This window comes from Sylvia atricapilla, chromosome 3, assembly GCF_009819655.1.
Source record: "Sylvia atricapilla isolate bSylAtr1 chromosome 3, bSylAtr1.pri, whole genome shotgun sequence".
Classification (NCBI taxonomy): domain Eukaryota; kingdom Metazoa; phylum Chordata; class Aves; order Passeriformes; family Sylviidae; genus Sylvia; species Sylvia atricapilla.
In genome coordinates, this window is record NC_089142.1 from 51463138 (window position 1) to 51478805 (window position 15668).

Sequence of the window (15668 nt, forward strand, 5' to 3'; positions counted from 1 at the left end):
AAGGCAAAGAGCTTTGCTCCAGTATATGGTTCAGTATTAGAAGTGATAAACTATGATGTTTCTCTCTCCTAGTATCAGTTTAGTCCATCTGGACCATGTCAACTGAGCCCTTTTTCATACCTTGCTGTATCTATTCTTATTTTTCTTCTTTCCCCATTTCCTCCCACCATGATCCTTCCCATTCTTTCAGGCCTCCTTCTTCATTTCAGTCTTGCATCATCTTCTTACGGCCTTTTTTCTTCCCTGTTCCTTGTTCTGCTTTGTGGGTGTCAGGCTGCCTCTTCCTTCATTTGGTATCATTTTGCATGACTGAAAGCAAGTTAAGACAACATTTTATTGCATTGACACAGAAAAAAACCCAAGTGAATTGAAGTCAGATGGTGCTGTCATATGTCAACCTCTTCTGGATACTGCTCTTCTATCTCAGAGACACATTTGAAGTAGTTCCTTAACTTCGTTGTATGTAGGCACATCAGGTGGGATGTTGCAAAGATTCTGGTCCTGTTTCAGGTGAGGTCTGACATCCTCCCTAGGTTACCAGCTCATATATGCAAGAAAGATGTGGCTAGTGGAGCAGAAACCATGTCAGGAATCCAGCTTTTCCTCATAAATCAACAGCCTTGGAGTGAAATATGCCTGATGTCTAACCTGATAATGCTGTTGTAAATGAAGTAGGTTTGGCTGGTGAGAGCAATGGTGATTTTGAAGCAAGAGTAATTTCTCGAGTGTACTTGTAATCTCTGGCATTGGATTTAGTTCAGTATATGAAATGTGGTTCTTTATGAAACAAACATGAACTTAAGCTGTTAAACTTCTAATTGCATAATTAATTTTTGGATCAAAATTTAGCTGTTGGAATGTTTTTTCATCTGTTTTTACAAACTGTTAGGCAATCTTCCAGTCCCACATTTTGAAATTGAAATTACTTTGTCACTTTCTAAATAAGACAAATGTATATTTTGTAAGAGTGTGTATCAAATTCTGGTAGTTCCCATGTCAGTTATGCTGACAGAGAGATTAATAAAATCAGTATGTGATGTTACATCATACAGTCTCGGATAACATCTTTTGGAAGTGTACTTCATTCTTGCTCAAATTAAAAATACCTCTGTGTGCCTTAGTGTACACCTTATTCAGAGAACCTCATACTGCTTGTTCTATTCATTCTTGACTGCTAAAACCTCTGGTTGCACCAAAGAAATGAGAATAACACTGGATTTTCTAAAATGCTGGCAGTCAGGCCAACAGGATCTCTTAATAGATGGGAGTGATAGACATAACAAGTATTTGTCACGGTCACTGGTGGTTTTCAAGTCAATGTTTAAATGCTGCTGAGGCCAAGGGAAGTCCCAAGGGATGTGTCCATAGTTGGAGTGAAGCATATGCTATGGGGTCCCCATCTGGTTGGTGCTTCACTGATATTGGTGGAATTAAGGTAGATTCATGAAGCAGTTACTGAGTTCCTGAGGGTGCTGTTGCTGAAGCAGCCCTAACATTATCTGGGGTACCCACCCAATGGCATAGCAGATTATACACAGAGGTAGTTCAGTCTCACTGTTGAAGTGATTGGTTTGAATTCTGGGTGAGGAAGATCCTGAGTCCAAAATTTCATCAACAGGGCCAAAGTCTGTAGTCACATCCGTTCCATGAGTCACTCAGGTTTAAGCAGCTGTAGAATTACAGAGCAATGGCCACAGGCAATACTGCAGCTGTCACGCTATCTGAATATCATGAATTCATTAATCCCAAAGTTTGCCGTAATGTGATTGTCCCTGATCTGGGAATGTGTAGTTGCTGGCAAGATTGTCGGGACTGCACTTTGACTCCCCATGGAAATAGTTTTTATTTACTGTATAATTAATTGGTAAGTTAAACAGCTGAATAATACAGGGCCTGACATTAAGTGTGATGCAGGTTTTCTGGCAGCCCTTCAGGGCAATGCTCTTCCTCTCAGAGTTCCTAGAATAATTAAATATCATTCATCCTTTGAAGGACTTCCCAGGTAGGAAGGAAAGAAAAGACAGTGGGAGCAGGGAAGATGCAGGAGAAACAGAGCAGAGTGAGAGTCCTTAGCATGGGGGAAAGGGGAAAGTGGGAACAGGATAGGGACAGTATTTGGGGCAGGTGATTAACACTGGTATTTCACAAGTAGCTGAGAGCAGCTCAGGATTTCGAGTGATTCAAAAGCACAAGCAAGTTATGGTGTCAGCTGATGCATTATAGTGTGCTCTGTATATTTAAAAATACATCCCTTTGTCCTTTTTGGTAGATATACTTGTAAGCATTAGAAAAATGTTTTAGAAGTCTGAATGACCATGTTTTCAGAAGTGGCCATTGCTTTCAGATAGCTCAGTTATAAATGTATGACTTGAAACACCAGGATTAATTTTGATTGTTTCGATTTGAAACCACAGATTTACTTGGTGGGATCCATGAAGTTGTTGTTCCCTTGCAAAAGTACTGGCCCAAAATGAACTTCCAGGCCTCATATGATGGGATTACGAAAAAACCTACTAGTTTCTGAATGCAATATGTGTGTTTTATTCAATTCTGAAAGACAGCAAAAGAAATATACTGCAAGGAGAGCACATGATGCTAATTTGCATCACTGAAAGTTTGTTCTACTGGAGTTTACAAGTTGCAGTTATGGGACTATAGTTTATAGAAATTAAAAAGCATTTTATAGTTTACTTATGAAGTAAGTTAAGAATTACAGCTGTGCAGTTTTCATTGAGAGTAATTGATAATAATAAGAGTAAAAATTTACTCTTCACTGAACGTCTATGTAATAAAAAGAAGCCTTTTTTCTTCTCAGCAGGGATAAAAGAGAAGGCAATGAGTGGCACAGGATGTATTGAATTAAGAAGTTAAAAATACAGAAGTGAGTGTAGAATGGACCTTAGGGTAACAATCAGAAAGTCTGTTGATGAGTTTGTATCTAAAAGCTAGGTATTTGTATCCAGATATATTGGATGAGGCATCAGATACTGGAGGTCATGGATTTACACTAGTTAATTTCTAGCATAGAGGGCTTGCTATTCGTTTGGGGATGTGTTTTGCTGCTATTCTCTACTGCTACCTCTGGTCCTTTACAGTGAATGTTATTGGCAACATGTGGCAATCCTGACACGGACCTGGTGATAATTTTATGTTAACGTGCATTTTCTGCAGCTTTGCTGTTGTCATCCTTCATATGGCTGTTTAAAGTGCCTGCTTTTTGCTGCGAGTGTAACTGCTTGGAGCTAAATTTGGGCTGACTGCTGGCACTGCTGAGGGTGGGAGAGCCACAGAGCAGAATGTTGCTGCTTTTGACCTGAACACTTGCCGAGCATGATCTCCTCAGGGAGCCACAGCTGAAGATCTGTGGTGCCCCGAGCCCAGAGTGCCACAGCTCTGGCATATATGTCTTTGTGCCTTGCTGAGTGTGATCCAGAGTAGGGGGCGGAAGGACCCTTTACTGCATCTTTATCTTTTTCACTTTGTTACGTTCTTTTCTCTGCTCTGATGGACTATCAGTGAAATGCTGTACCATTTATTTACAATGCTGTATGTATTCATTAGATGTGCAGAATAAAGTGGATATACAGTGAGTCTGCAGGGAAAAAAGATAATCAGGGAATCAATAGCTGGAGAAGCACTGCTATTAGGCTGTCAGCTGTTCTCAGCAGAGTATGGCAAAGCAAACTTCAGCCAAGTGACCTAGAAAGATGGATGCTTTATCAAGGAGTCAGCCTGCTTCTCAGGCGATAAAGTATCGCAAGTGAACCATTGGTGGCTGTGTTGCTGACCTCTGTGCTCACCTGCCCTGTTGCAAATTCTGCTGTTGCCCTGCCTCTGCTAACAAAACCGCCAAGCTCTTACAGCTCACGTGGACAGGAAAGAAGTTATTTAATTGGAATAATTTTATTTAAGTTGTTCTTTTCCGTATCTTTCTGTAAAACCATCGAGGCTGTTGCTAGTGTGCCAGCAGCTAGGCTTAAGCCCCAGTCTGCTGTGCTGACCAGGGTTATAGATGTCTGATGCACTGACGTATCTTGACTGTACCCTTCTGCTACCTTCCTTACATGCCAAACGCTCTTTGCTTCATTTACTATCATATATTGTATTTTCATTATGCTGAGTCCTGAGATCTGGCATAGATTTTGCACACTACAAAAGCACCACTAGTACCATGCTCTTCCTTAGATTGGAGTTGATGTGATCATCTGTCTGTTTAAAAGTAGATTTTTAAAGCAACACTGTAGTATTTAATGCTTTGAAATTAGGCAGCTTTCAAAGCACTTACATCATATAATCACTAATCCTGAAGCATTGCTAGCACTAAAAATGGGAAGGAAAATATTTCAGGCATCTTTAGCAGGATATGGATTCTCCTAGCTCATCACTTTTGTTGGTTTTCAAGCACAATGGCAATTCTTAGACCTTTCAGAAATTCAGACATGGGGCTAATTCCAGCAGGAGAGCAAGACATTTTCAGAGTAAGACATTACCAGTCAAAATGCTTTGGAGCCTGCTTTGTCCCCAGCCTCCTGGCCAGTGCTCTCAGGATCTCAGTGGGACCTGCAGTCTTCTGAACGCACACATTTTTTCCCAAATACATTGTGTTCAAAAACACGTGAGTGCTTTGCCACACTATTTTCTACTGACCTGCTTTGCGTAGTAGGCATGGTTTGTTTTAAACACTCCAGAGGCCAGCTGGAAGGACTGTAATGCAATTAATTAACTAAAAAGAATATCATGATGAGTAAAGAACAAGGTGTTGAATATTCTTTGCATGTGCATCTCCTAGCTTCATAATGTGGGCAATCTGAGTGTTCATTTGATGTGGTTTTTTTTTTTCCTTGGTGTTTCATTTTTCCTGTTTCTTCACCTGCCTCCAGAAAGCTCATAATTGAGAAATGTAACAAATAATGTTCATCAGTACTACTGAAAGCACATTATTTCTGGCAGGAGCAAGATGTTGCTCTAAGTGCAGATCAACGGCTACTGGTCACCAGGGCTTTGGAGATACAGCGTCAGTGGTACAAAGGGACTCATAATTCACTTCAGTGGTTTTGAGGGCCATGCAGGGTAGCTCCTGAACAGTAAGAGAACTAACTGTTGTTAGTGAAACATTCTTCCTCTGCAAAACACGAATGTAATCAATACTGTAATGCTCACATACAGATGTATAGGTGCATAGAAACACGCTTCTGTGGACACATTGATCTGGCAAGTTCCAATATCTAAGCAAACCAAAAGGGACAGGATGAAACCATTGCACATTGCTTCTTTGGCTTTGCAGAACCTGGCTTATTTCTGCTCTGACTGGTTAGTGATAACTCCTTGCCAGATTGCATATGTCAGACCTTCAACCCAGGCTCTTTGATCAGCTTATGATATTTTCCTCCTCCTCACCTACCCTTATGCTTCTGGATATCAGTGAGTCTCTAATATTTTTCTTTTAAATTTGACATTTGAGCGTTTTCACATTGGCAGTTTGTTTTTATGTTGCAAGAATGGATGTTTTTGCCCCCATTTTGGCTTTTTTGGGTATTTTTAATTACCACCCCTGACTAGCCTAGCCAACTTGTTTCTAGCAGATTAGTTCCTTATCTGCCAAGAAAGAGGCAGTCAAAATTATGCAAACTTCTCTGTACAAACTGGATTATCGTTACGCCAAGCTCTAGTTTTCTGTTTTATAAAAGATTTCCTTCCATAGCTGATTTACTTCCACAGCCTTTGGCTTCCTTCCCTCCCTCCCCCTGCCTTCCCAATCTTGTTTGTAGGACAGACAGGCTTGCTGGGGGAAAAAAATAATCCTGTCCTTCATTGCCCTTTTAAATTAATTCTCTGTTGTCTGCAAATGACTGAAGCAAATAGTACTTATATTAAAATCTGTAGTCCTGTGGGTTCTGATGATTTTAGAAATCTGTTCAATGCACAATCCTGGGAAACCATCATATCATCCTCCTGGCATCAACCTTCTACAGATTTGTTTACTGTTTTTCAGAGTGGAAATTCAAACAAGGATTAAGTGAAATTCTTAGAAAGTTGGTGATCTCTTCATTAATACACTTGCATCCTTTGGGCTGGCCTATACAGTTATCTGTTCTACTCGTGTGTCTGCAATTTCAGAGTCATTTTGTGAAATTTCTAAGCCAGGAAGCTGATATTACTGATATGATGGGGTTTTGTTCAGTTTGGTTTGTTTGGTTGTTTATTGTTTTTCATGAAAGCATTTAGCTCTGTAGAATGTCAACTGGTTTATTAGCTTCTGGTAAAATAACTGCAAATATCTCTGATTCTCAGTCTCTCTTATTCTTTGTATGTTCTTCCTTTGCTTCCTAAATCTGGTGTGCATGTTTGATTTTCATGTATTTTTCAGGTTCTTGTCCTTTTAAATTATTTTAAAACTGTACTTCCACATTTTCTTTTCCAGATATTTAAACCCCTATTTAAGTAGAATTTCGCATTATCTTACCTGAAGCCAGATAGCATATTTTGGGGTTGTTTTGAGGTTTTGCTGGTTTGTTTGTTTGGATTTTGGGGCAGGTTGGATTGTTGTCTTTTGTGCTCTTACTACTGTTTGTGATGATACTTCTATCAATGGACTAAAATAAAATCTTTAAGCAGGCTTACAGTGGAAGCATTTTTGTTGTTGTCTGTCCTCATGTACTAGAGACAGAAACAGATATCATGATTTGCTCTGTTTTCTCTTTGCAAAGAGACACTGGAATGACGGATTATATTCAGGGTAATATCAGTTTCCTGGTTGTTTTGTAACAAGATTAAGGGAGGGGGTGGGGGGAGGCCAGTCTACCTACTCCAACTAATGACGGTCTCATACCCACCATTAGGGGAAAAGAGCATGACATGGAGACCAGTGGTTCAGCAGAACAGCAAACTTTGGTGACCGGTATTGTTGGGAAGTTGTTTGATTTTTGGAGAGCTCCCTCACGAAGAAGACTAAAGACAAATGATTTTTCTCATAATATGAACCTTATGGTATTGGAAATTGTTCTGTCACTCAGTGTTTCACTGATGGAGTATTTCACTTTCATCTTGGTTGTTTACCCCTTCAGTGCCATGGCACAGGGTTCATGTGTGGCTCCCAGGAGTTGTGATTTGAAGGGGGCTCAGAAGCTGCTCCGTGATGCTGTCCCTGGCCCTTATGTGCAGCCTGGTCCAGGCCCTTATGTGTGGCCTGGTCACCCAAAAGCAGAGCTGCACAAAGAAGCTGACTTATTCCAAGGTGCCATTTGTACCTCACAGAGAAGCAGAGATGTGACAGCAGCAGTAAGGGTTATCCACATCTTATAAAATATTTCCTTTGGTTCCCTGAGGTGTAAGGTTCAACTGTTAACTCCTGCCTGGATGTTGTGGTTTCAGTTTGAGTTTCCCGGCCAGTGCACCATTTATGTTGTGGTTTCACGTTCACTAAATTTTGTTTACCAACTGGGAGACAGGATTTTGGGAGAACAAGTCGAAACAGGCACAACTTAAAAGTAAAAACAGATAGATTTTATTAACATACACTAAAGGAAAAGAGAGAGAGAAAAAAATGATACATTCAGACACTTCCCCTCCAGCTGTTCACTTTCCCACTCCCCACAGAGAGAAAACTATGATTTTCAGTCAGTTGCCACCATTTAAACATGATCCTACATCACCCTGGGAGAGGAGCCTCTCTAGGGTTATGGAGAACACGTCACAAGAAAAGGTCTGGTGGCTTTCAATGTCACAAATCTGCAACCGCCTGGAATTTCTGCAGATTCTGTGCACTCCCACCCATATAACAGTTTCCCCAGCTGCTTATGGGCCTCCGCATGTTTGGGGTATCGTTTTAAGAATGCTTTTTTAGTACAAAACAAGGATTCTCTTCTAGCTCTAAATTCACCTCTATCTCAAAAGAAATAGAGACCTCCTTGCTCTTTCCCAGGAGCCAGGGACATACTCTATTCAAGATTCTCAATTAAATCCCATGTATATAAATATACACAACCCTTTGGCTAGAACTTGCATTCCCCCAAGCAGCATTAGGATATTACAAAAGCAGTTCATTTCCCTGTAATTCACATCCAGAGAAGTCCAGTCAAAAATGTCCACTTCCTCCTTCCCATCTTCCAATAGTCTTGCTTACTTCTTTCACTGACTTTGTCTCAAGGCTGTCTCTCTACATTCTAAATCACTGTCTTCCATGGAAGAGGGAAAAGGGTTGATGTCTTTGCCCAGAGTGGTTTCTCCTCCTCTCCATCTGACTCCCAGACTGACTCCCTGACTTCAAGGCCACAGGTGATGGGGGGGAGGAAGGGAGAGAGGGAGCATGTTCAGGAATGCTGGTGGATGACCCTTCTCCACCCTTGGTCAGATCTAAAGCAACTCAAACTTGGATCAACTCCCTGGAGCTCTAGAGAAAAAGTCTCTCCTCCCTCGGACCAGAGGCTCTGGCAGTCAAGCCACAAGCACGGCTGCCGTCGCCCCTGGCGCAGGGCCAGCACTGCCGATCTGCAATCCTCCTCCTCCTCCTCCTCCTCTCCCCATTGGATGAGCCAGGGGACAGAGGGGACACTGCCAGGGGACAGAGGAGACAGTGCTGGTGGGGGAGAGGGGACATTGCCAGCGTGGGCAGCTCTCCCACAGGCAGGGCCCTTGCCAAGGCCTGGCCAGGCCTGTCCCTGGGGGGCCCAGCCCGAACCTCTGACTTAGGAGGTGATGTCAGCTCCTTGCCAGCCAGAAAAGGAAAAGACCGAGTCACTTGGGACTTTTGATTTGACACTGGGTTTCCAAAGGCGTAGAAAACACTCTTATTCGTCAGCCAAGCCGTCAGTCCATGCTAGAACTTCGTTAGGAAAAAAACCCCTTCCACATTCATGCTAAACCACCACACTGGATAACTAGTTTGGTATGAGTCTTGAAGGCAGGGGGCTTGGGGCCCCTTCTTAAATGTGTATCATAGCTAGCACCATTTGTTTCTCCATTTTCCCCTAGCTGCAGCTTTTCAAAAGGCATAACTTTCTATCAGACCAACCAATTGCCAGAAATAAACCAGATCAACACCTTCGTTATCTGTCTTTAATTAAAATAAAATCCTCAGACATTGAGTGATTTGAAACATCAAGAACAAAGGAGTCAGAAAAGTTAATTACAAAGAAGGACGCACATAGAGTAAGATGGGAGACAGATTGTGTGTGTGTATGTATTAGTTTTGGGTTTATTTTTTTTCTCCCTAATGGAGGTGATAAAGAGACTGTGATGAAGTTTAGGAGCAGATAGGATGAGTGAGGAAAACAGAAATGTGGATTTTGTCACTGACATTTTAAGGTTGAGATCTAGGAAAAAGGTAACTGACAAGTTACAAAATGGTACCATCTCAGTGTAATGTGGTTGATAATTTAAACATATACATTTATAAGTTCTGATCCATAATAAAGTTGAAATATGAAAATGTTAAGTTTGGCACTTTCTCCCTGTTAGATTTTCCTCTTGAGGGATTATGTTTTAGAAAGCAACTATAAGGTGTAATTATAACATCAAATTTATTATGCTAGTTTCCACACTTTAATTGCTTGTCATTCCAAAGTAAATGGCTATCACAGGGAATTCTGTACTGAACTCTTGTGTTTTAGGTTTAATGAAACTTTTGTTATGTTTTGCTTTCAACTTTTGATTGTGGCCATTTATAATTTATCCGCTCTATGATAATGCGTGAAGATAATCCACTAAGAATAATATTCTTTTTCATTAAACAATGGATGGATGGATGGATGGATGGATGGATGGATGGATGGATGGATGGATGGATGGATGGATGGTTCTTTCTTGCTTCTCAGTGAGGTCACCTATAGGATATGTCTGAAATGCAGATGACTTTATCCAGAATGCAGCTAAATGTAATTTAATGTTGATGGAGTTACTAGCTACACCTAACTTCTGTGAAAATAATTTCCCTCCAGGTTGTTTTAATGTCAGCTTGCTATTTGGGACTAATTGTGAGCATGTGATTGTCATCACATACTATGTAGTTTAAGATAGCAAGGGCAAGGTATACAAGGTAGAGTGAATTGATAGCCTGAAATTACTTACTCTTCAATTTTGCTTTGTCACTTTCTTTATTCATATATTTACAGTTTAAATAAATAACCTATGTCTGTGTTTCCTGTGGCTTGATGTTCCAGAGAGAAAAAGAGAAGATAAAATCTTTGTAGGAGAGGAATAATTTTCTTTTCCAGAGGAAAGTAACTTGGTTTAAGTGGATAACATAGAAAAGCCAATTTTCTGAAAAGACCATAGTCTATTGCAAATGGCTCACAGGTATCCTCTTTCCATTTAGCATGGGAAGTAAAAATGCTTGGTTTGGTTTTCGGTGTGTGCACATCTTCAAACACCATCTTTGAGGCCTCCCTGAACATTGGATCCAGCACAAAGTGGTGGAAATAGGCTGTGTTGGCCATCTAAAAGTGTGAGTCTTCATCTAATATGTGTGCAAATCTAGACATATGATGTTACTGACGGAAGAGTGTACATAGAGCTCATTGTTTAATAGCATGAGTTGCACTTGGGATGGAGCAACCCTCGCTGTGTGTATCGACTGAGGAATGAGATGCTGCAAAGAGACCTGGGGGTCCTGGTCAGTGGCAAGTTGAACCTGAGCCAGCAGTGCCCTGACAGACAGGAGAGCCAACCCTGTCCTGGGGTGCATCAAACACAACATCACCAGCCAGACAAGGGAGGGGATTGTCCTGCTCTGCTCTGGTGTGGCCTCACCTTGAATATCGTATTTTTGGCATCACAGTATAAGAAGCACATAAACCTGTTAGCATCCAAAGGAGGACAACAAAGGGGAAGCTGTATGAGGGCTCACAGAGGTCACTTGGTGTGTTTGGCCTGGAGGAGACTGAGGGTAGATCTCATTGCAGTCACAACTTCCTTGGGAGGGGAAGAGAAGGGGCAGGCACTGATTTATCCTCTGTGGTGATCAGTGACAGGACCTGAGGAAATGGCCTGAAGCTGTGTCAGGGAAGGTTTAGATTGGATATTAGAAAAATGCTTTTCACCCATAAGGTGTTTGAGCACTGGAACAGGCTCTCCAGGGAAGTGATCACAGTGCCAAGCCTGACAGAATTCAAGAGTTTGGACAGTGCTCTTAGGCACATGATGTGATTATTGGGGATGGCGCTGTGCAGGGTGAGGAGTTGGACTAGATGATCCTTGTGGTTCCCTTCCAACTCAAAATATTCTATGATTCTATGATTCTGTGATTCTATGATACTGTGATTCTGTGATTCTATGATTCTATGATTCTATGATCAAGAGCACTACCTTATTGAGAGTCAAACCAATTTCTGAAATAACTATAATAAAAAAAAAGTATAAAACCTTTTCTGTGTGTTACTTCTAGCCTTCCTGTGCTGTGAGTGTTGAATTTTATGTGGTCCTGACTTGAAAAGCAATTCTCTGAAAATTACATAACAAGGTTCCATTTTGTATCATCTTTTTGCCTTTCATAAGTGTACACTTTACAAGTAAAGCAGTAGTATTTTTTTAATGCATCTTTAACTAACTACCAGCATATCTGGGACTGAAGACTGAGATTCTGACCACTAGTTTATATTACTAGAAGGTTTTCCATGTGAATCATGTGTTCAGGGCCTTTATATTTGCATCAGATCAGAGTTAGCAAGCTGTCCTGTTGACTCAGGAATGAAAAGATCCAGTTTATGCTGTCTGTGTTAGCGTGAGAGGATTAAAGTGCAGTTTTCATTTTCATATCAGTTGACTATATACTGCACTAGTGCATGTGATCTGTAATGCTACACTTCACCTTGGTTCTGCAGTGGTGTTTCTTTAACAATTCCCAGTGGAAAGCTGTGGCCTGCCTTACGGCCAGTTTGTTGCCAAAAACTGGACTCGGATCATTGCAACTTATTCCTACCTGAAAAAGGCATCAAGGAGCAAGAAGCTATGGATAGAATGCATATGCTGGAGAAGTTTAGTAAAGAGACTGCAGAAAATGGTAGGATGAGAAAGACAGAGTAAGACAGATGTCTTTCCAGGATTCCCAGGGCTGAACTGTGGTGCAGACTGCAGTTTGTTGCTAGAGAGAGCAGTCATGATGCTGAATACATAAGCAGAATGAACTTGTTGAGTAAGGACAGCTTTCTCACAATCAGTTTTTAAAGGTATTCAAATACTGACCTACTACTGATTTCACTGAGTTAAATGCTTAAATCACACATCTCTATTATTTAACACACATTGATATCTTTGCTGTCTTGTGTGCTACTGTTATCTGCATAGGCATCTAAATGGTAGGAAGTGCTGTGCAAATAAAGATACACTGTAAGAGAATATCCTCATTCATTATAAAAATGACCTTTGGAAAGCATGATGTATTAAAAAAATTGCTGTCAAGGTAATGACCTACTACACCCATGCTAGACACCAATTTAAACAGGAATTCTGGTTAAATTGCATTTTAATACCAGTGTGAATTTTATTCCTACTTCTTCTATGTATTTGTCCAGCAGGGATGTAAAACTGACATAACTACTCAATGGCAGAGAATTTTGTTGTTAAGTGTCAGTGTCCTGGCTAGAATTCTATGTTCTCCATCAATCTTTGTTTTCAGGTTATTGTCGATTATCCATGGTTGTTACAGGGTTCTCTTATTTAATAACATTGGTAATTATGACACAATATCCGATGTGACAGTAGGCACATGCATTTGTGTTGTGCATTGAACATCACTATTGCCTGACATTTTAGGTCTCAGCGTCTGGAATACAAATGTTGCTATTCAATGTCTTAAATTAATGTGAAGCTATCCTAAGTAGGTGTTCATTTGACTGTCATTACTTTAATTGGTCTGCATAGACTTCTGTCAAAATTATTAAGGCTATTATAATGTTGCAGAGGAGTAGTAGGTTGAATGCACTGCTTGTAACATGTGACTGTAAATCTCTTCCTAAGCAATTTCAAAAGATGTGTTGTGTTGGAAGTTTAGGTAGAAGTATACTATGATCACCAAAATACCTGAATTATTGCAGTGCCAAATTACCTATAATTTAACCATAAACTGTTGGGAAGAAGAAAGTGGGGAAATCTTTTTTTTTACTCATATGAAGGTTCAACTGAATTTTCCCCAGTATGTATGGTAGTATGTGCAAGTTAAAAGGACGTCTTTGGTCCCCAACTGCAGGTTTTGTAGGAGCATTTAATTCATATTTTCTTCAGGATTTTTCTGTGTTCCTATACAACATGAAATGTTCTCTTCAACTGCAAAACAGGCTTTTGTTGTTGTTTTGCAAATATGAAGAAATGATAGTTTAATTAGAATACAAAAGACAAAGAAAGGAAAAGAAAGGTTTCTTTAAATTATTCTTAACTGAATAGTCTGTCACTTTTCCAGCATGCAATGTACAAGCACATATAAGAAGCATTTTGTCTGATGCAAATTGTTTGCAAATGGTTCTTTGAAGGCATGTGAGTGATGAGTATCAACTCAAAATTGCTTATCTGCCCTCTATGTCTTCAACATATGAAAACGGCATGGTCGGTCCCATTCTTAATGGGTGCTGTTCTTTTTTAACTCTGTATTCCCATGGACCACTGTGTCAAGCTAATACAAATTCAGTTTCAGGGCATATTCTGTCTATATGATAAAGTCTCCTAAACCCTCAAAGTTAAATTTCTGCATAAGGCAGGGATTAAGCAGGTTGGTTTTGCAGCCAAAGTTTCTGTTTGACCAAGGTGGAGCAGCTGTAGCTCTCCATTGAAATGTGCTTCACAGACAGGGAAATGAGTCCAAGACACAGGTCTCCAAGAATATAACCATTGGGGTTCCTTGTTGACTTAGCTAAAAACATGAAGCTATTTAATTCTTTACCAGTTCTTTACCAGTTGACACATCTGAAATACAGAATGTATTTAATTTAAAATATTAGACTTTAATATCTAAAATATTCAGCTGACATCTTACTGTGTCATCACTGCATATTGACACAGACTGTAACTGTGATTTTTTCAGTCTGTCTCTTCTGTAGCTGTTAGTCCTTAGTGGCTGTAAAGGAGTTATAATAACGTAAAAAATTTTGATTAAGGTTTTTTTTTTTTTCTTTGATAACTGCATGTACTTTTTTTTTAGATTGCCCATAATGGCTCCAGTGTGTAAACATGTAATTATGGAGTTTTCCTAAATGCTTAGTATTTACTCAATAGGCCGTGAGGGCTACAGAAGAAGCTCTTTATTGCTTTGCAGATCATTGAACTTATAGACTGCATAATAGCTCCTTTGAAGCCAACATTTGCTGTTTTAATGTGGGTGCTGTGTGGAGTCCACATGCCCACATCCCATTTTAAAGAAAGAATAGCAAAATTATCTTCTCTTAATAGAAAAAGCAGTTGCTTCACACTACGGGAGAATTCAAATGTTGTTTTGGAGTACAGAAACCTTTACTGATTTAGGCGGATAGGCTTTAGGTTTATGTTAGGTACTTTGTGGGGTGTTTTTTTAGGCTGTATGAGACCCAGTTTTGACTTTTTTGCAGCTAAATATGCCTAGCTGAATATAGGAATGAAAATATAATATTTTCATTAAAGAAAATATTTGGATGATTTAACATTTGAAACATGAATAAAGCCCTGCGGAGAGACCTTGACAAAGTAGAGGGCTGGGCAATCGCCAACCGTATGAAGTTTAACAGGGGCGAGTGCTGGACTCTGCGCCTTGGATGGGGCAGCCCTGGCTGTGTTACAGTCTGGGGAATGAGGGGCTGGAGAGCAGCCCCGTGGAACGGGACCTGGGGGTCCTGGTCAGTGGCAAGTTGAACATGAGTCAGCAGTGCCCTGGCAGCCAGGGGGGCCAGCCCTGTCCTGGTAGGCACAGCATCACAGCCAGGCAAGGCAGGGGATTGTCCTGCTCTGCTCTGAGCTGGGGCAGCCTCATCTAGAGTTCTATTTGCAGTTTTGGGTGACACAGTATGAAAAAAAGACATTTAGCTCTTGGAGAGTGTCCAAAGGGAGGGTGATAAAGCTGGTGAAGTGTCTGGAGGAGAAGAAGCTATATGAGATGTGGCTCTCTTCGGCTTGGAGAAGAGGAGGCTGAGGGGAGACCTCATTATGGTCTTCAACATTCTCATGAGGGGAAGAAGAGAGGCAGGTCAATTTTTTCAGTCCCATGACCAGTGACAGGACTTGAGAAATGGCGTGAAGCTGAGGTGGAGGAGGTTTAGGTTGGATATCAAGGAAAGGTTTTTCACCCAGAGGAGCACTGGGCATTTGTACAGACTCCCCAGGGAAGTGGTCACAGCACGAAGCCTGACAGAGTTCAATAACGTTTGCACAGTGCTCTCAGGCACTCCTGGAGTGTCCTCTGCAGAGCCAGGAGATGGACTATGAGGATGCTTGTGTGTCCCTTCAAACTCAGAGTATTCTATGATTTTATGATAAACTTCAGGAATCTGATGCTGTTAAGCTTTCAAGTGCTGGTAGGGGAAAGTTGCCAAGCTGGGGATCAGAAAGGACAGGAATGGTATTGGGAGGGAGTCTTGCCTGCAGTTACTGGTAGTAAGTCAATACTGTTTGTCTCCTGTTTAACTTCATGTTTTCAGCCCTGGGCCTGATACTGAGATGTGTAACATGCAAATCACTAGAGCTATGTTCTTAATAAGCCTCTTTCACATCTTTCC